Genomic DNA, 18,423 nt, shown 5'->3' on the forward strand with positions numbered 1-18,423 from the left:
ATCCTCAAAGCAATGCAACAACAATTTGAGAGGATTCAATTAGCTATTGGCAACATGAATGAGAAACTAGAGAAACAACAACGTGATTTAAATTCCATAAGAGGGAAGTTTCCCAAACCAATCCAAGTGCAAGAAGACTTCCAACATCACCTTTTGATGAGAAAGTTGATGAAGAATTTGATAACCAAGCTACTTTGGTCAATGAATGTCGAAATTATGGTAGGGGTCGAAACGATATTGATAAAAACATTAGGAGCATCAAAATGAAAATCCCATCATTTCTAGGTAAGAATGATCCGAATGCTTATCTTGAATGGGAGCGCAAGGTGGAGCTTATTTTTGAGTGCCACAATTATTTGGATTGAGTGCCATGAAGTTTGAAGAGTATGCCATTGTGTGGTGGGATCAACTCATCACAAGTAAAAGGAGAAATGGAGAGAGACCTATTTCCACTTGGGCCGAAATGAAGGCTATCATGAGAAGGCGCTTTGTTCCTACTCACTACTATAGGGACTTACATCAAAAATTGCAAGGCCTTATACAAGGGAACAAGAGTGTAGAAGACTACTACAAAGAGATGGAGATAACCATGATAAGGGCTAATATTGAAGAGGATAGCGAAGCTACTATGGCAAGGTTATTAAATAGCCTTAACAAAGACATAGCCAACATTGTAGAGCTTCAACATTATGTAGAGATTGATGATATGGTGCACATGACTATGAAGATTGAAAGACAATTAAAGCGAAAGGGGAACACAAGGCAAACCAACACTTATTCGGCCCAAAGTTTCAATTGGAGGTCGAATTGGAGGGGAGATAACAAGGCTGTCCAATTCAAAAGAGATGACAAAACCAAGTCAAAAGATGCTAATGATAATAAAAACAAAGGTATTTCTAACTCCCAAACTCCTAGGAATAGAGATATCAGGTGTTTTAGATGCTTGGGTTTTGGTCATATTGCATCCCAATGTCCAAATAAAAGGGTAATGGTGATGCATGGTGATGGTGTTGAAACGTATGATGAGAGTGATATGGAGGATGAAATACCTCATTTAGAGGATTGTAGTGATGGGGAAACACCTATGGAAGGTAAATACGCAAGTAAGGAATGATGATGAGGGGGTTACGTTGCAAAGAGAGAATATTTTTCATTCTAAATGTCTAGTGAATGAAAAATTGTGTAGCATGATTATTGATGGGGGTAGTTGTGTAAATGTGGCTAGTACCTTATTTGTTGATAAACTGGATTTGGAAACTACAAAACATCTTAAACCCTATAAATTACAATGGCTTAACAATAGTAGGGTGGTGAGAGTTAATAAGCAAGTGAGGGTGCCTTTTACTATTGGGAGGTATAGTGATGAGGTGAATGTGATGTAGTTCTTATGCAAGCTAGTCATATTTTGTTAGGTAGACCATGGCAATGGGATAGGAGAGTGATGCATGATGGGAATCTCAATAGGTACATGGTAGAAAAAGAGGGCAAAAAGTATACTCTTTTTCCTTTAACCCCTAAACAAGTTTTTGAAGACCAAATGCAACTTGAAAAGTCCCATGATGAATTCGCACAAAGAGAGGTCGAGAGAAAAAGAAAAGAAAAAAAAAAGAGAAAAGAAAAGAGAGAAAGAGAAAATTAGAGTGGAAAAATGAAGATCAAAAGGAAAAAGAAAGAGAGGTGCATTCGACCATAGAAAATAATGACGGAAAGAAAATGAGCTTTTATGCTAAAATGAGAGATGTGAGAAAAGCTTTATTTTCTAATAAGCCAATGATTGTACTCATGTACAAGGAAGCTTGTTTCTCAACTGACGAAATTGACCATTCTTTGCCAAGTGTTGTAGTTGAAGTTTTGCAGGAATTTAGCAACGTCTTTCCCGATGATCTACCTCAAGGTTTACCACCTTTGAGAGGGATTGAGCATCAAATTGACTTCATTCTCGAGGCTGCCATACCAAATAGACCAGCCTATAGGAACAATCCCGAGGAGACTAAAGAGCTTCAAAGGAAAGTGGAGGAGCTCTTATAAAAGGGGCACATTTGAGAAAGTTTAAGCCCATGCACTGTGCCTGTCTTATTAGTACCCAAAAAAGATTGTAGTTGGCATATGTGTGTTGATTATAGAGCCGTTAATAAAATAACGGATAAAAGACCCATTGCTTACTTCAGTGAGAAGCTCAATGGTGTACAATTGAATTATTCCACCTATGACAAAGAGTTTTATGCTTTGGCAAGAGCATTAGAGACATGACAGCATTATTTGTTACCAAAAGAATTTGTGATTCACACCGATCATGAATCTTTGAGGCATTTGAAAGGGCAAGGCAAGCTTAATAAACGACATGCAAAATGGGTGAAATTCATAGAATCCTTCCCATATGTGATCCAATATAATAAAGGAAAAGAAAATGTGGTAGCTGATGCACTTTCAAGAAGGTACAGTCTTATCTCTACTATTTCTACAAAGTTGTTGGGATTTGAGCATTTCAAAGAATTGTATGTGCATGATAGTAATTTTTCAAATATTTATGTGGCTTGTGAACATGCGGTATTTCAAGACTTTTATAGGCATAATGGTTTTCTATTTAAAAAGAAAAAATTATGTGCCTAATAGTTCTATTAGGGAGTTGCTTATTCGTGAAGCACATAATGGTAGTTTAATGGGACATTTTGGGATTAACAAAACTTTGAGCATTTTACATGAACATTTCTTTTAGCCTAATATACGCAAACATGTTGAGAAAATTTGTGCGCAGTGCATCTCATGTAGTCAAGCTAAGTCTAGAGTTCAACCACATGGATTATATATGTCATTACCCATTCCTACACATCTTTGGGTTGATATTTATATCGACTTTTTGTTGGGTTTGCTTAGGACTAGAAAAGGCCGAGATTCAATATTTGTTGTTGTTGATCATTTTTCCAAAATGACACACTTTATGCCACACACATAGCGGATTTTTATTTTCATGAAGTTGTTAGAATGCATGGCATTCCTAAAACCATTGTGTTTGATAGGGATGTTAAGTTTTTAAGCCACTTTTGGCGAGTTTTGTGGTCTAAACTTGGGACCAAACTTTTATTTTCTACTACTTCACATCCACAAACAGATGGTCAAACTGAAGTAGTAAATAGAACACTTGGTACATTATTACGTGCTTTAATTAGAAGGAATGTTAAATTTGGGAAGATATCCTACCATTTGTTGAATTTGCTTATAATCGGAGTATATATTCTTCTACTGAGTTTTCTTTTTTTGAAATTGTGTATGGTTTTAATCCCTTAACTCCACTTGATTTGTTGCCTATTCCTATAAGTGACATTTCTCATTTGGATGGACATAAGAAAGCCAAAATGTTAAAACAATTTATGAAAAAGCAATGCAGAACATTGAAAAGAAAAATGAACAAGTAGCATCACATGTCAATAAAGGAAGGCGCAAGATTTCATTTGAACCTTGAGATTTGGTGTGGGTTCATTTACGCAAGGAACGATTTCCATCAAAACGGAAATCTAAGTTGGATGCTCATGGGGATGGTCCATTTCAAATCATAGACAAAATCAATGAAAATGCCTACAAAGTGGACCTACCAAGTGAGTATAGTGTTTCGGCTACATTTAATATATATGATTTATCCCATTTTAAAATTGATGTAGGAATTGATTCTAGGACGAATCCTTTTGAGGGGAGGGGGAATGATGCAAACAAAGATAAAAACACTCAAGATACTCAAAGAGCATAAAAAAGGTGACTTGGAGCAAATTTTAAATGACGTAAACACAAATAGAGTTCCAAACTTGGAAAGTTTCAGCGGACCTGTAACAAGATCAAAGGCAAAGAAGCTTAAAGAGTTGCTCCAAGTTTTCACTCAAAAACATGTGGATGATGGACTGGCCAATTGTGGAAAGTTCAAATGTGAGCATTTTGAACAGTCCAAATTCGTAATTTTAATTGGGTTCCGCATCAGATAGTCTGCAATATCAAACGAAGATAGATCAACAACATTAAAAGTAGCACTGATATTCACCTGGCAAATCAATCTTGTAGGCATTGTCATTGATCTTCTCCAGCACTTGGAATGGACCATCACCTCATAGCATCCAACTTAGATTTTCTTTTAAATGGAAACCTCTCTTTGTGAAGATGCACCCACACCCAATCTCCAGTTCAAATTGCATCACACGCCTTCCCCTATTCTTTTGGTTAGTATAGTGCTCATTCTTCTTCTCAATTTGAGCTATAGCGTTATCATGAATAGGCCTCACCAAATCTGCCTTCTTGCCATCAATACTGACAAGAAGATTGGAGTTAGAAGGAGTTACATAACAATTATATGCCTATAATTAGCCTGGTTATTGTTGGAGTTACAATTGTAATTATCACATAATTAGCCTAGTTATTGTGGAAGTTATAATTATAGTTATTGTGTTGTAACTTATCATTTATTTCTTTAGCTATAAATACCAAAGGAACTCTTCTTTATGGACATCAAGAGTTGTAATCAAATATTTTAAAATTGAGTTGTTTCACTTTATGCACAAGGTGTTGATTTGGAATACAATTGTTATCACTTGTATTTTAATTTTGATTTTCTATTTTAATTGTTCTTGGTGCTTGTTTGGATTGGGTTCAAGGGATATCATTTATCTTTCTTGGGTTCTATTTAACTTCTACCATTTGGGTGATTGAACAAATTTGATTCTTTTTTACTTGTGATCTAAATTCTGTTTTAAACCGATTGAAGAGTTCTAAGGTTCAAGTAAGGGTATTGGGGTTCTGCATCATTTGGTATCTGAGCATTGGTTCACCAAGTAAATTAGTCTATCCCTATTTTGTTGTCTTTATTTTCATTATTTCTTGCAAAAAAAAAAGAAAGAGACAAATTTGCATTCAACAAAAAAAAATCAGATTAGCCTAATTTGCTTAATTGTGCAAAACACACTTCAACTAATTATACCTTGTGTAATTGAAACACATGCTGTTATTTTCCTTTTATTTATCTCATATAACATTCAAATACATTTAAAATTTAAAAGAGAAACTCGTTTCAAGGCTGTTTGTTTGGTTGAGATTGTTTGTGTAATTTTTGAGGCTGTTTAGAAACAACTCACCTCAATTTGAGTTTGTTTCATCCAAAACTATTTGTTTCACTTAATTTGAGTGTTTTGGGTGATAATTTGTGGTTCTATTAGAGAATTACGAGTTTCGTGCATTAAATTTCAGATTTATCATTTTTTTTCTTGCATATTTAGTTTTCATTTAATATTTCTGCCCATTTCCTTCTTATTACATCTTGAGGTAATAATATTGATTTGTTGTTGCCTAATTAACATAAAAATCATCATACACTTATTTCTCTATCAAGTGTATGCTCTTCATTGTTTAGATTGTTCTAGCTTACTTCTAAAGTTGAATTCGTGTATCTTATTTTTTTAAGAATTCTTTGTTATCTCTAATTAAAATTAAGTACATAGTGATAATTAATTATTGTTTGAATTGATTCTTTTGTATATAGTTATAAAAAGCAAGAGAGTGTGAGCTCAAAAGAAGGTAAAAACTAAAATTTAGTAAAACACGAGTGCCCAAACTACAAGAGTAAATACGTGAGGGAGTGATTTGTGAGGTTGCAATCTATTTTGTTTGTCATTAAAATTTCAGATTTGAAGATGGAGCCACAAGGGAGTGAAAGAACATCTAAAGATCAAGAATTCATCCTCAAAGCAATGCAACAATAATTTGAGAGGATTCAACTAGCTATTGGCAACGTGAATGAGAAACTAGAGAAACAACAACGTGAGTTAAATTTTATGAGAGGGGAAGCTTCCTAAACCAATCCAAGGGCAATAAGACTTCCAACACCACCTTTTGATGAGGAAGTGGAGGAAGAATTTGATTCCTCAGCTACTTTGGTCAATAAAGGTCGAAATTATGGTAGGGGTCGAAATGATCTTGATAAAAACATTAGGAGCATCAAAATGAAAATCCCATCGTTTCTAGGCAAGAATGATCCGAATGCTTTTCTTGAATGGGAGTGCAAGATGAAGTTTATTTTTGAGTGCCACAAATATTCGGAGGAGAAAAAGATAAAGCTTGCAGCCGTGGAGTTTGGAGAGTATGCCATTGTGTGGTGGGATCAACTCATCACAAGTAAAAGGAGAAATGGAGAGAGACCTATTTCCACTTAGGCCGAAATGAAGGCTATCATGAGAAGGTGCTTTGTTCCTACTCACTACTATAGGGACTTACATAAAAAATTATAAGGCCTTATACAACGGAGTAAGAGTGTAGAAGACTACTACAAAGAGATGGAGATAGCCATGATAAGGGCTAATATTGAAGAGAATAGGGAAGCTGTAACACCCACCTAAAATATTTTTTTTTATTTTTTTATTAATAAATATAATTTTTTAATTATTGAATTATTTAATTTATTTTATTATATTTTGTTTTATTTTAATTTAATGGGAAAAAATTGAGTAAATTGATAAAGGATTAAATTGAAAATAATTTTGGGAAAAAGGGGTGAAACTTTGGGTTATGGGGGTATTTTTGAAAGAAAAATCAGAAACCAGAGGTAAAAATGTAATTTAAAAAAATTTTACCACGTCAAAGCTCGGTCAGCAGCCCCGACCAACCAGGATGCGCCAGGTGGCAGAGGCGCTGACATGGGGGAGAGCCACGTGGGCGATCCGCGTGTGCGCGATCAAACGGTTGAGGTCCGTTCCCACGCGCACGGATGACCCAGATCAAAAGCAGATGAGTATAAATAACCCCATCCGCACCCAAACCCTAACCTTAGCTGCCAGAACCCTTCGCTGGAGAAGACAACCTAGCTGTTGGGGAGTCGACCGCCGCCACCCTTTGTCGCACCGGAACCCTTTTCGACCGCCAAAAAAGGTAAAAATTTTCCTTTTTGAATGAAATTCAATTTTAAACCCACCCATGGCCAAATCTTAATGAAAGAACCCGCCAATTAACCAAAAAACATCGACGAAGCCCGACAGCGTTGCCGCGGGGAATTTCACAAACCGTCTCCGATGAGACCCTTTTTGATTCTTGTTTTACGTAATTTTTTCACCGTTGTGATCACTATTTTCTTCTTTGCAGGTTGACCAAAGTGAAACACCCAACTGCAACGTGAGCCGGAGGAGCCGCCGCACCGGAGAGCTCACCGTCAGTGAGTTTCAGTTTTTCGTATTTTTTTAGCCCACCGAGACCCTTTAGCGTGTGTGCTTGCAGGAATCGATGTAAAATCAGCCAAAAATAGCACCGACCCAAGGCGGACCGCCATCGCAGGCGGTGGTGCTATTGTTAGAGCACGGGGGAGCCGCTATGCTGGATTTTCGAAATTGGTCGTGTAGGCTCTAGGACTGATTTTGGGTTTATTTTGGACATTTGTAGGTACTATAAGCGCGTTTCAGTTCCCGGAGAAAAATTCAGGGAACCTAGGGACCGCCCGTAGATGCAGTAAACTATTTAATTTTTCGGCGTTAAATCGAGTAAGGATTCCTCACCCTATATTCCCTATCATAGAATTGAAGTTTAAATAAATAATAATATGATATTTTGTACAAATTAAATAATGTGCATAAGTAATTACGAATTTCTAATGGAGCCCGAATCGGACGTTGTTCTCTGTTGATTTATTTTACAGTCTAAAAGTGTGATAGTATCTGATTTATCTATTTTATGGTATAAATGCATGTATTACTTCCTTACCTGACCATTGTTTGATTTGGGGTTTGAGACATGATGGCATTACCGGATGCATATTTATTTGTTTATGTGATTATATTTGATTTGGTAATGGAGACTAAAGGAAAACAAGAAAGGGAGTGATCAAATAAACAGATGGAATGACAGCCTCACTAGATATCCTAGGAGATGGTGGATGGATCTGGTACATGAAGAACCCTACCGTGAATGTTGTCTCACACCGGACAGGGTATGAAGACTTGGTAATTTGGCACTCATACCAGATGTGTATGGGGACGGCCCGTTTCACCCTCATACCAGACGAGGTATTGAGGTTTAATGTCTCGGTACTCATACCGGATGGGGTATGGAGACGACACTGTAATTGAGATTGTTAAAGAAAAGAGTTCACGTGTAGCGAAAACATCCCTATGAATCCCTGTGGATACTAGTAGGCTGGTGAAATGAGAAACATTTATGATTTGGTTTATTGTTAATGGATACGAATCTATGATATGTTCTATATTGTTGATTATTCATAAAGTTATGATCTGTATGATATTATTGTCTTTATAGGTTGTTTTCATAAATTCCACTATGGTAAGTGAACGGTAAATGATTTTATGATTGATAAACGAATTTGCTAAATTTAGTGCTCAATTAGTTGTTTTGATTTTATACCAACATTTATTTCTGTATGGGTGATATAGTGTGATATCCTTACTGGGCTAGTGTAGCTCATCCTTTATTTAACTATTTCAGATCAAGAGGACCAGATTTCAGAGCCCGATTCGCAAGAAGATTGCGAGTAGATGCTATATACTTTATATTTTCCATTACTTTTATTATTTCTCGTGTTTCTTTCAGAGAATTCATTCCGTAATGTTTGTTTAGTACTTTTAAGTTATTGTGTAAGGGATGTAAACCATAACCTTTTATTTTGCTTCTGCACTTAAATTATTATATCTTTCTTTTTGGATTTTCGGGGCCGTTACAGTTGGTATTAGAGCCAAGTTCCTCGGACCTGTTCCTTACACAATAATACTTAGGAAAAGATCAAAATAATGAATTATCACTTAATCTTTCCTTGTGAAATACAGGTACAGAGAGATGAGGAGAGGAAGACCCCCCTTAAACCGAGCAGCTTGGGATGTTCGCTTAGGGAAGATGTTGACCGGATGATATAGTGTGATATCTATTTGTGTTTACATCATTTGAAATTTGCTCCAAGTCACCATTTGATGCTCTTTGAGTATCTTGAGTGCTTTTAGCATTGTTTGTATCATTCCCCCTCCCCTCAAAAGGATTTGTCCTCGAATCAATTCCTGTATTAATTTTAAAAGGGGATAAATCAGATATGTTAAATGTAGCTGAAACACTGTACTCACCTGATAGGTCCACTTTGCAGGCATTTTTATTGATTTTGGCTATGATTTGAAATGGACCATCCCCACGAGCATCCAACTTAGATTTCTGTTTTGATGGAAATCGTTCCTTGTGCAAATGAACCCACACCCAATCTCAGGGTTCAAATGAAATCTTGTGCCTTCCTTTATTGACATGTGATACTACTTGTTCATTTTTCTTTTCAATGTTCTGTATTGTTTTTTCATGAGTTGCTTTAACCATTTTGGCTTTCTTATCTCCATCCAAATGAGAAATGTCACTTATAGGAATAGGCAATAAATCAAGTGGAGTTAAGGGATTAAAACCATACACAATTTCAAAAGGAGAAAACCCGGTAGAAAAATGTATACTCCGATTATAAGCAAATTCAACAAATGGTAGCACATCTTCCCAAGTTTTAACATTCCTTCCAATTAAAGCACATAATAATGTACCAAGTGTTCTATTTACTACTTCAGTTTGATCATCCGTTTGTGGATGTGAAGTAGTAGAAAATAAAAGTTTGGTCCCAAGTTTGGACCACAAAACTCGCCAAAAGTGGCTTAAAAACTTAACATCCCTATCGGACACAATGGTTTTAGGAATGCTATACATTCTAACAACTTCGCGGAAAAACAAATCCGCTATGTGTGTGACATCATTTGTTTTATGACATGGTATAAAGTGTGCCATTTTGAAAAAACGATCAATAACAATAAATATTGAGTCTCAGCATTTTCTAGTTCTAGGCAAACCCAACAAAAAGTCCATAGAAGTATCAACCCAAGGATGTGTAGGAATGGGTAATAACATATATAATCCATGTGTTTAAACTATAGACTTAGCTTGCCTATATGAGATGTACTGCACACAAATTTTCTCAACATATTTGCGCGTATTAGGCCAAAAGAAATGTTCATATAAAATGCTAAAAGTTTTATCGATCTCAAAATGTCTTATTAAACTACCACTATGTGCTTCACGAACAAGCAACTCCCTAATAGAACTATTAGGCACACATAATTTTTCCTTTTTAAATAGAAAACCATCATGCCTATAAAAGTTTTGAAATGCCACATATTCACAAGCCACATAAATATTTGAAAAATCACTATCATGCACATACAATTATTTGAAATGCTCAAATCCTAATAACTTTGTAGAAAGAGCAGAGATAAGACTGCACCTTATTGAAAGCGCATCAGCTACCACATTTTCTTTTCCTTGCTTATATTGGATCACCTATGGGAAGGACTCTATGAATTCCACCAATTTTGCATGTCATTTATTAAGCTTGCCTTGCCCTTTCAAATGCCTCAAAAATTCATGATCGGTGTGAATCACAAATTCTTTTGGTAACAAATAATGCTGCCATGTCTCTAATGCTTTTACCAAAGCATAAAACTCTTTGTCATAGGTGGAATAATTCAATTGTGCACAATTGAGCTTCTCACTGAAGTAAGCAATGGGTTTTTTATCATGCATAAGAACAACACCTATCCAAAGCCTAAAGACATCACATTCAATTTCAAAAGTTGAATCAAAATTAGACAATCTTAATAAAGGCACATTACATAACTTTTTTTTCAATAAGGAAAATGCATGTTCTTGTTCTTTTTCCCCAACAAACCCTTTATCTTTTTTTATAATTTCAGATAAAGGGGCAAAAATGGTGCTAAAATCTTTTACTTATCTCCTATAGAAACTTGCCAAACCATGAAAATTATGCACCTCACTTACACTTTTAAGTGTCGGCCACTCTTGAATAGCCTTTACCTTTTCACTATCTACCTCGATTCTTTTTGCACTCACGACATATCCGTTATTTTGTTAACGGCTCTACAATTAACACACATACACCAACTACCATCTTTTTGGGTACTAATAAGACGGGCACTGCGGCTTCAACTTTCTCGAATGTATCCCTTTTATAAGAGCTCATCCACTTGCCTTTGAAGCTCTTTGGTCTCCTCAAGATTGTTCCTATAGGCTAGTCTATTTTGTATGGCAGCCCCGGAAATGAAGTCAATTTGATGCTCAATCCTTCTCAAATGTGGTAAACCTTGATATAGATCATCGAGAAAGACATCGCTAAATTCCTGCAAAACTTCAACCACAACACTTGGCAAAGAAGGGTCAAGTTCGTTAGTTGAGAAACAAGCTTCCTTGTACATGAGTACAATCATTGGCTTGTTAGAAAATAAAATTTTTCTCACATCTCTCATTTTAGCATAAAAACTCATTTTTTTTCCCTTATTCTTTTTTATGGTGGAATGCACCTTTCTTTCTTTTTCTTTTTGATCTTCATTTTTCCACTCTAATTTTCTCTCACTCTCTTTTCTTTTCTCTTTTCCTTGTTCTTTTTTTTTTCTCTCGGCCTCTCTTTGTGCGAATTCATCATGGGACTTTTCAAGTTATATTTGGTCTTTAAAAACTTGTTTAGGGGTTAAAGGAAGAAGAGTATACTTTTTGCCCACTTTTTCTACCATGTACCTATTGAGATAACCATCATGCATCACTCTTCTATCCCATTGCCATGGTCTACCCAATAAAATATGACTAGCTTGCATAGGAACTACATCACATGTCACCTCAACACTATACTTCCCAATAGTAAAAGGCACCCTCACTTGCTTATTAACTCTCACCTCCCCACTATTGTTAAGCCATTGCAGTTTATAAGGTTTAGGATGTTTTGTAGTTTCCAAACCTAGTTTATCAACAAACAAGGTACTAGCCACATTTACACAACTACCCCCCATCAATAATCATGCTACAAAATTTTCCATTCACTAGACATCTAGAATGAAAAATGTTCTCTCTTTGTAACTTAACCCCCTCATCATCATTCCTTACTTGCGTATTCAAAGCACGCCTAAAAACCAACAATCTACCTTTCATAGGCATTTTCCCATCACTACAATCCTCGAAAGGAGGCATTTCATCCTCCACATGACTTTCATCATCCGTTTCAACACCATCACCACGTATCACCATTACCCTTTCATTTAGGCATTAAGATGCAATATGACCAAAATACAAGCATATAAAATACTTGATATCTCTATTCCTAGGAGTTTGGGAGTTAGAAATACCTTTGTTTTTATTATCATTAGCATCTTTTGGCTTGATTTTGTCATCTATTTTAAATTGGACAGCCTTATTATCTCGCCTCCAATTCGGCCTGCAATTGGAATTTTGGGCCGAATAAGTGTGGCTTGCCTTGTGTTTCCCTTTTGCATTAATTGTTTTTCAATCTTTATAGCCATGTGCACCATATCATCAATCTCCACATAATGTTGAAGCTCTACAATGTTGGCTATGTCTTTGTTAAGGCCATTTAAAAACCTTGCCATAGTAGCTTCCTTATCCTCTTCAATATGAGCCCTTATCATGACTATCTCCATCTCTTTATAGTAGTCTTCTACACTTTTGTTCCCTTGTATAAGGCCTTGTAATTTTTGATGTAAGTCCCTATAGTAGTGAGTAGGAACAAAGCGTCTTCTCATGATAGCCTTCATTTCGGCCCAAGTGAAACAGGTCTATCTCCATTTCTCCTTTTACTTTTGATGAGTTGATCCCATCACATAATGGCATACTCTCCAAACTCCACAGACGCAAGCTTTATCTTTTTCTCATCCGAATAATTGTGGCACTCAAAAATAAGCTCCACCTTGCGCTCCCATTCAAGATAAGCATTCAGATCATTCTTGCCTAGAAACGATGGGATTTTCATTTTGATGCTCCCAATGTTTTTATCAAGATCGTTTCGACCCCTACTATAATTTCAACCTTCATTGACCAAAGTAGCTTGGTCATCAAATTCTTCCTCCACTTTCTCATCAAAAGGTGGTTTTGGAAGTCTTCTTGCCCTTGGATTGGTTTAGGAAGCTTCCACTCTTACGGAATTTAACACAATTTATTGTTTCTCTAGTTTCTCATTCATGTTGCCAATAGCTAGTTGAATCCTCTCAAATTGTTGTTGCATTGTTTTGAGGATGAATTCTTAATCTTTTGATGTTCTTTTACTCCTTTGTGGCTCCATCTTCAAATATAAAATTTTAATGACAAACAAAATAGATTGCAGCCTCACAAATCACTCCCTCACGTGTTTATTCTCGTAGTATGGGCACTCGTGTTTCACTCAATTTTGACTTTTACCTTTTTTTGAGCTCACACTCGCTTTTTACCACTCAAGCAATCTTTTATAACTTTATACAAAAGGGACAATTCAAACAACAATTAATTATCACTATGTACTCAATTTTAATCAGAGATAACAAAGAATTTCTAAAGAAACAAGATACACGAAATCAACTCTAGAAGCAAACTAGAACAATCTAAATAATGAAGAGCACACATTTGATATAGAAACAAGTGTATGATGATTTTTATGTTAATTAGGCAACAACGAATCGATATTATTACCTCAAGATGTAATAAGAAGCAAATGGGCAGAAATATTAAATGAAAACTAAATATGTAAGAAAAAAAATGGTGAATATGAAATTTAATCACGAAACTTGTAATTCTCTAATAGAACCACAAATTATCACCCAAACACTCAAATTAAGTGAAATAAATAGTTTTGGATGAAACAAACTCAAATTGAGGTGAGTTGTTTCTAAATAGCCTAAAAAATTACACAAACAATCTCAACCAAACAAACAGCCTTGAAACGAGTTTCTCTTTTAAATTTTAAATGTATTTGAATGTTATATGAGATAAATAAAAGGAAAATAACAGCAGGTGTTTCAATTACACAAGGTATAATTAGTTGAAGTGTGTTTTGCACAATTAAGCAAATTAGGCTAATCTGATTTTTTTTTGCTGAATGTAAATTTGTCTCTTTCTTTTTTTTTTGCAAGAAATAATGAAAATAAAGACAACAAAATAGGGATAGACTAATTTACTTGGTGAACCAATGCTCAGATACCAAATGATGCAGAACCCCAATACCCTTACTTGAACCTTAGAACTCTTCAATCGGTTTAAAACAGAATTTAGATCACAAGTAAAAAAGAATCAAATTTGTTCAATCACCCAAATGGTAGAAGTTAAATAGAACCCAAGAAAGATAAATGATATCCCTTGAACCCAATCCAAACAAGCACCAAGAACAATTAAAATAGAAAATCAAAATTAAAATACAAGTGATAACAATTGTATTCCAAATCAACACCTTGTGCATAAAGTGAAAAGAGAGCCAAAACACTCTTAACTCAATTCTGAAATATTTGATTACCACTCATGATGTCCACAAAGAAGAGTTCCTTTGGTATTTATAGTCAAAGAAATCAATGGAAAGTTAAAACACAATAACTACAATTGTAACTCCTATAATAACTAGACTAATTATGTGATAATTACAATTGTGACAATAACTAGGTTAATTATAGGCATGTAATTGTTATGTAACTCCTTGTAACTCTAATCTTCTTAACTAACACTATTAATTATTTGTGGCACCATATAGTTATGGGCTCATTCTTGTAAGAACACTAAGACAAGACTTGAGCTCAAATGAGTTACACTTGACTATATGAGCTTAATTAACTCAAACTAAAATAAAACAATCCAAAATAGTTAAAACAACTCAACTAATCAAGCCCATACACAAGGCTTATTTATCCATTACCAATAAGACTCAAACAAGCACAAATTATTCCAAATCATTTAAACCCAATTAAAGTTACAAATTTGGGCTATTCAAAAAGCTCATATTTGAACTTTCCACCATTGGTCAGCCCATCATCCACATGTTTTTTTAGTGAAAACTTGGAACAACTCTTTAAGATTCTTTGTCTTTTATCTTGTTACTGGTCCGCTGAAACTTTTCAGGTTTGGAACTTTATTTGTGTTCACATCATTTGAAATTTGCTTCAAGTCACCTTTTGATGCTCTTTGAGTATCTTGACTATTTTTAGCCTTGTTTGCATCACATGTGCATCATATCATCAATCTCCACATAATGTTAAAGCTCTACAATGTTGGCTATATCTTTGTTAAGGTCATTTAAGAACCGTGCCATAGTAGCTTCCCTATCCTCTTCAATATTAGCCCTTATCATGGCTATCACCATCTATTTGTAGTAGTCTTCTACACTCTTGCTCCCTTGTATAAGGCTTTGCAATCTTTGATTTAAGTCCCTATACTAGTGAGTAGGAACAAAGCGCCTTCTCATGATAGCCTTCATTTCGGCCCAAGTGGAAATATGTCTCTCTCCATTTCTTCTTTTACTTGTGATGAGTTGATCCCACCACACAATGGCATACTCTCCAAACTCCATGACCACAAGTTTTATTTTTTTCTCCTCCGAATAATTGTGGCACTCAAAAATAAGCTCCACTTTCCGCTCCCATTCAAGATAAGAATTCAGATCATTCTTGCCTAGAAACAATGGGATTTTCATTTTGATGCTCCTAATGTTTTTATCAAGATCACTTCGATCCCTACCATAATTTTGACCTTTATTGACCAAAGTAGCTTGGTCATCAAATTCTTCCTCCATTTCCTCATCAAAAGATGGTGTTGGAAGTCTTCTTGCCCTTGGATTGGTTTGGGAAGCTTCCCCTCTCAAGGAATTTAACTCACTTTGTTGTTTCTCATTCATGTTGCCAATAGCTAGTTGAATCCTTTCAAATTATTGTTGCATTGCTTTGAAGATGAATTCTTGATCTTTTGATGTTCTTTCACTCCCTTGTGGCTCCATCTTCAAATTTGAAATTTTAATGACAAACAAAATAGATTGCAACCTCACAAATCACTCCCTTACGTGTTTACTCTCGTAGTATGGGCACTTATGTTTCACTCAATTTTGGCTTTTACCCTCTTTTGAGCTCACACTCTTTTTTTTTTACCACTCAAGCAATCTTTTATAACTTTATACAAATGGATCAATTCAAATAACAATTAATTATCACTATGTACTCAATTTTAATTAGAGATAATAAAGAATTACCAAAGAAATAAGATACATGAATTCAACTCTAGAAGCAAACTTGAACAATCTAAACAATGAATAGCACACACTTGATATAGAAATAAGTGTATGATGATTTTTATGTTAATTAGGCAACAATGAATCAATATTATTGCTTCAAGATGTAATAAGAAACAAATGGGCAGAAATATTAAATGAAAACTAAAGATGCAAGAAGAAAAAAATGGTGAATATGAAATTTAATGTACGAAACTTGTAATTCTCTAATAGAACCACAAATTATCACCCAAAACACTCAAATTAAGTAAAACAAACAATTTTGGATGAAAACAAACTCAATTGAGGTGAGTTGTTTCCAAACAGCCCCAAAAATTACACAAACAATCTCAACCAAACAAACAGCTTTGAAACAAATTTTCCTTTTAAATTTTAAATGTATTTGAATGTTACATGAGATAAATAAAAAGGAAATAATAGCAGGTGTTTCAATTAGACAAGGTAAAATTGGTTGAAGTGTGTTTTGCACAATTAAGCAAATTAGGCTGATTTTTTTTTTGCTGAATGCAAAATTGTCTTTTTTTTTTTAGCAAAAAATAATAAAAATAAAGACAACAAAATAAAGATAGAATAATTTACTTGGTGAACCTGGCTCTGATACCAAATGATGCGGAACTCCAAAACCCTTGCTTGAACCTTAGAACTCTTCAATCGGTTTAGAACAGAATTTAGGTCACAAGTAAAAAGGAATCAAATTTGTTCAATCACCCAAATGGTAGAAGTTAAATAGAACCCAAGAAAGATAAATGATATCCCTTGAACCCAATCCAAACAAGCACCAAGAACAATTGAAATAGGAAATCAAAATTGAAATACAAGTGATAACAATTATATTCCAAATCAACACCTTGTGCATAAAGTGAAAAGAAAGCCAAAATGCTCTTCACTCAATTCTGAAATATTTGATTACAACTCATGATGTCCACAAAGAAGAGTTCCTTTGGTATTTATAGCCAAAGAATTCAATGATAAGTTAAAGACAATAACTATAATTGTAACTCCCACAATAACTAGACTAATTATGTGATAATTACAATTGTAACTCCAATAATAACTAAGCTAATTATATGCATGTAATTGTTATGTAATTCCTTGTAACTCCAATCTTCTTAACTAACATCACTAATTGTTTGTGGCACCATATAGTTATGGGCTCATTCTTGTAATAACACTAAAACAATACTTAAGCCCAAATGAGTTACATTTGACTATATGGGCTTACTTAACTCAAACTAAAATAAAACAATCCAAAATACTTAAAACAACTCAATTAATCCAGTCCATACACAAGGCTTATTCACCAATTACCAATAAGATTCCAACAACCCTAAATTATCCCAAATCATTTAAATCTAATTAAAGTTACGAATTTGGGCTGTTCAAAAAGCTCATATTTGAACTTTCCACAATTGGTCAGCCCATCATCTACATGTTTTTGAGTGAAAACTTGGAGCAACTCTTTAAGCTTCTTTGTCTTTCATCTTGTTACTGGTCCGCTGAAACTTTCCAGGTTTGGAACTCTATTTGTGTTCACGTTATTTAAAATTTGCTCCAAGTCACCTTTTAATGCTCTTTGAGTATCTTGAGTGTTTTTAACCTAGTTTGCATCAAAATGGTTAATTAGTTTCTAACTTTTTTTAAAAAATAAAAAGTATAACACGTATTGTTAATTATATATACTAAATAGGTACAAATTTATGTACAAAATAATTTACTTATAAATTAGCATATCAATTAGCTCTCCTAAATTCTCCATAGAACACAATGGTTGATTCATAGCCAACACAATGGTTGATTCATAGCCAAAACATCAATGGTTTGGAACCATCTCTTTTTAATTTTATCAAGACCCTCATCCACTCATTCAACAACTCTCATATTCTTTTCCTTCCACACTATCCAAAAAAAGTGCTAATGGAATAATCCCCAAATCATCTTTTCAACTCGTAATATCCTTTTAAGCTCATATCTCTTCCTTAAATGTGCTAGCCTTAACCCAGTTGTATCTCAAAATCCCAAAAGTCATATACCATAAGCTATATGTGATGGGTCACTGAAGCAAATTATGATCTCGAGTCTCCTTCATATTTTTAATACCTAATAGTTTTTTACTAGAAACTCTTTTAATCAACAACTAATTTTACCAAATATCTAATAATTTTTTACTAAACAAAATTGTTCTCAACAACCATTCTAACACCCATTTTACAATTTAGAATAAAAGCTACAGCTCCTAGTAAAGGCAATTTCTTTGTTGGTTTTTAATGATTTGGCCCTCCAAATCTTTTATGATCAATCCATTGTCTCAAGGCATGACCTAATATGCAACAATTTAGACCACA

The sequence above is a fragment of the Carica papaya genome, chromosome 7, assembly GCF_054855325.1.
Source record: "Carica papaya isolate Zhongbai chromosome 7, ASM5485532v1, whole genome shotgun sequence".
Lineage (NCBI taxonomy): Eukaryota > Viridiplantae > Streptophyta > Magnoliopsida > Brassicales > Caricaceae > Carica > Carica papaya.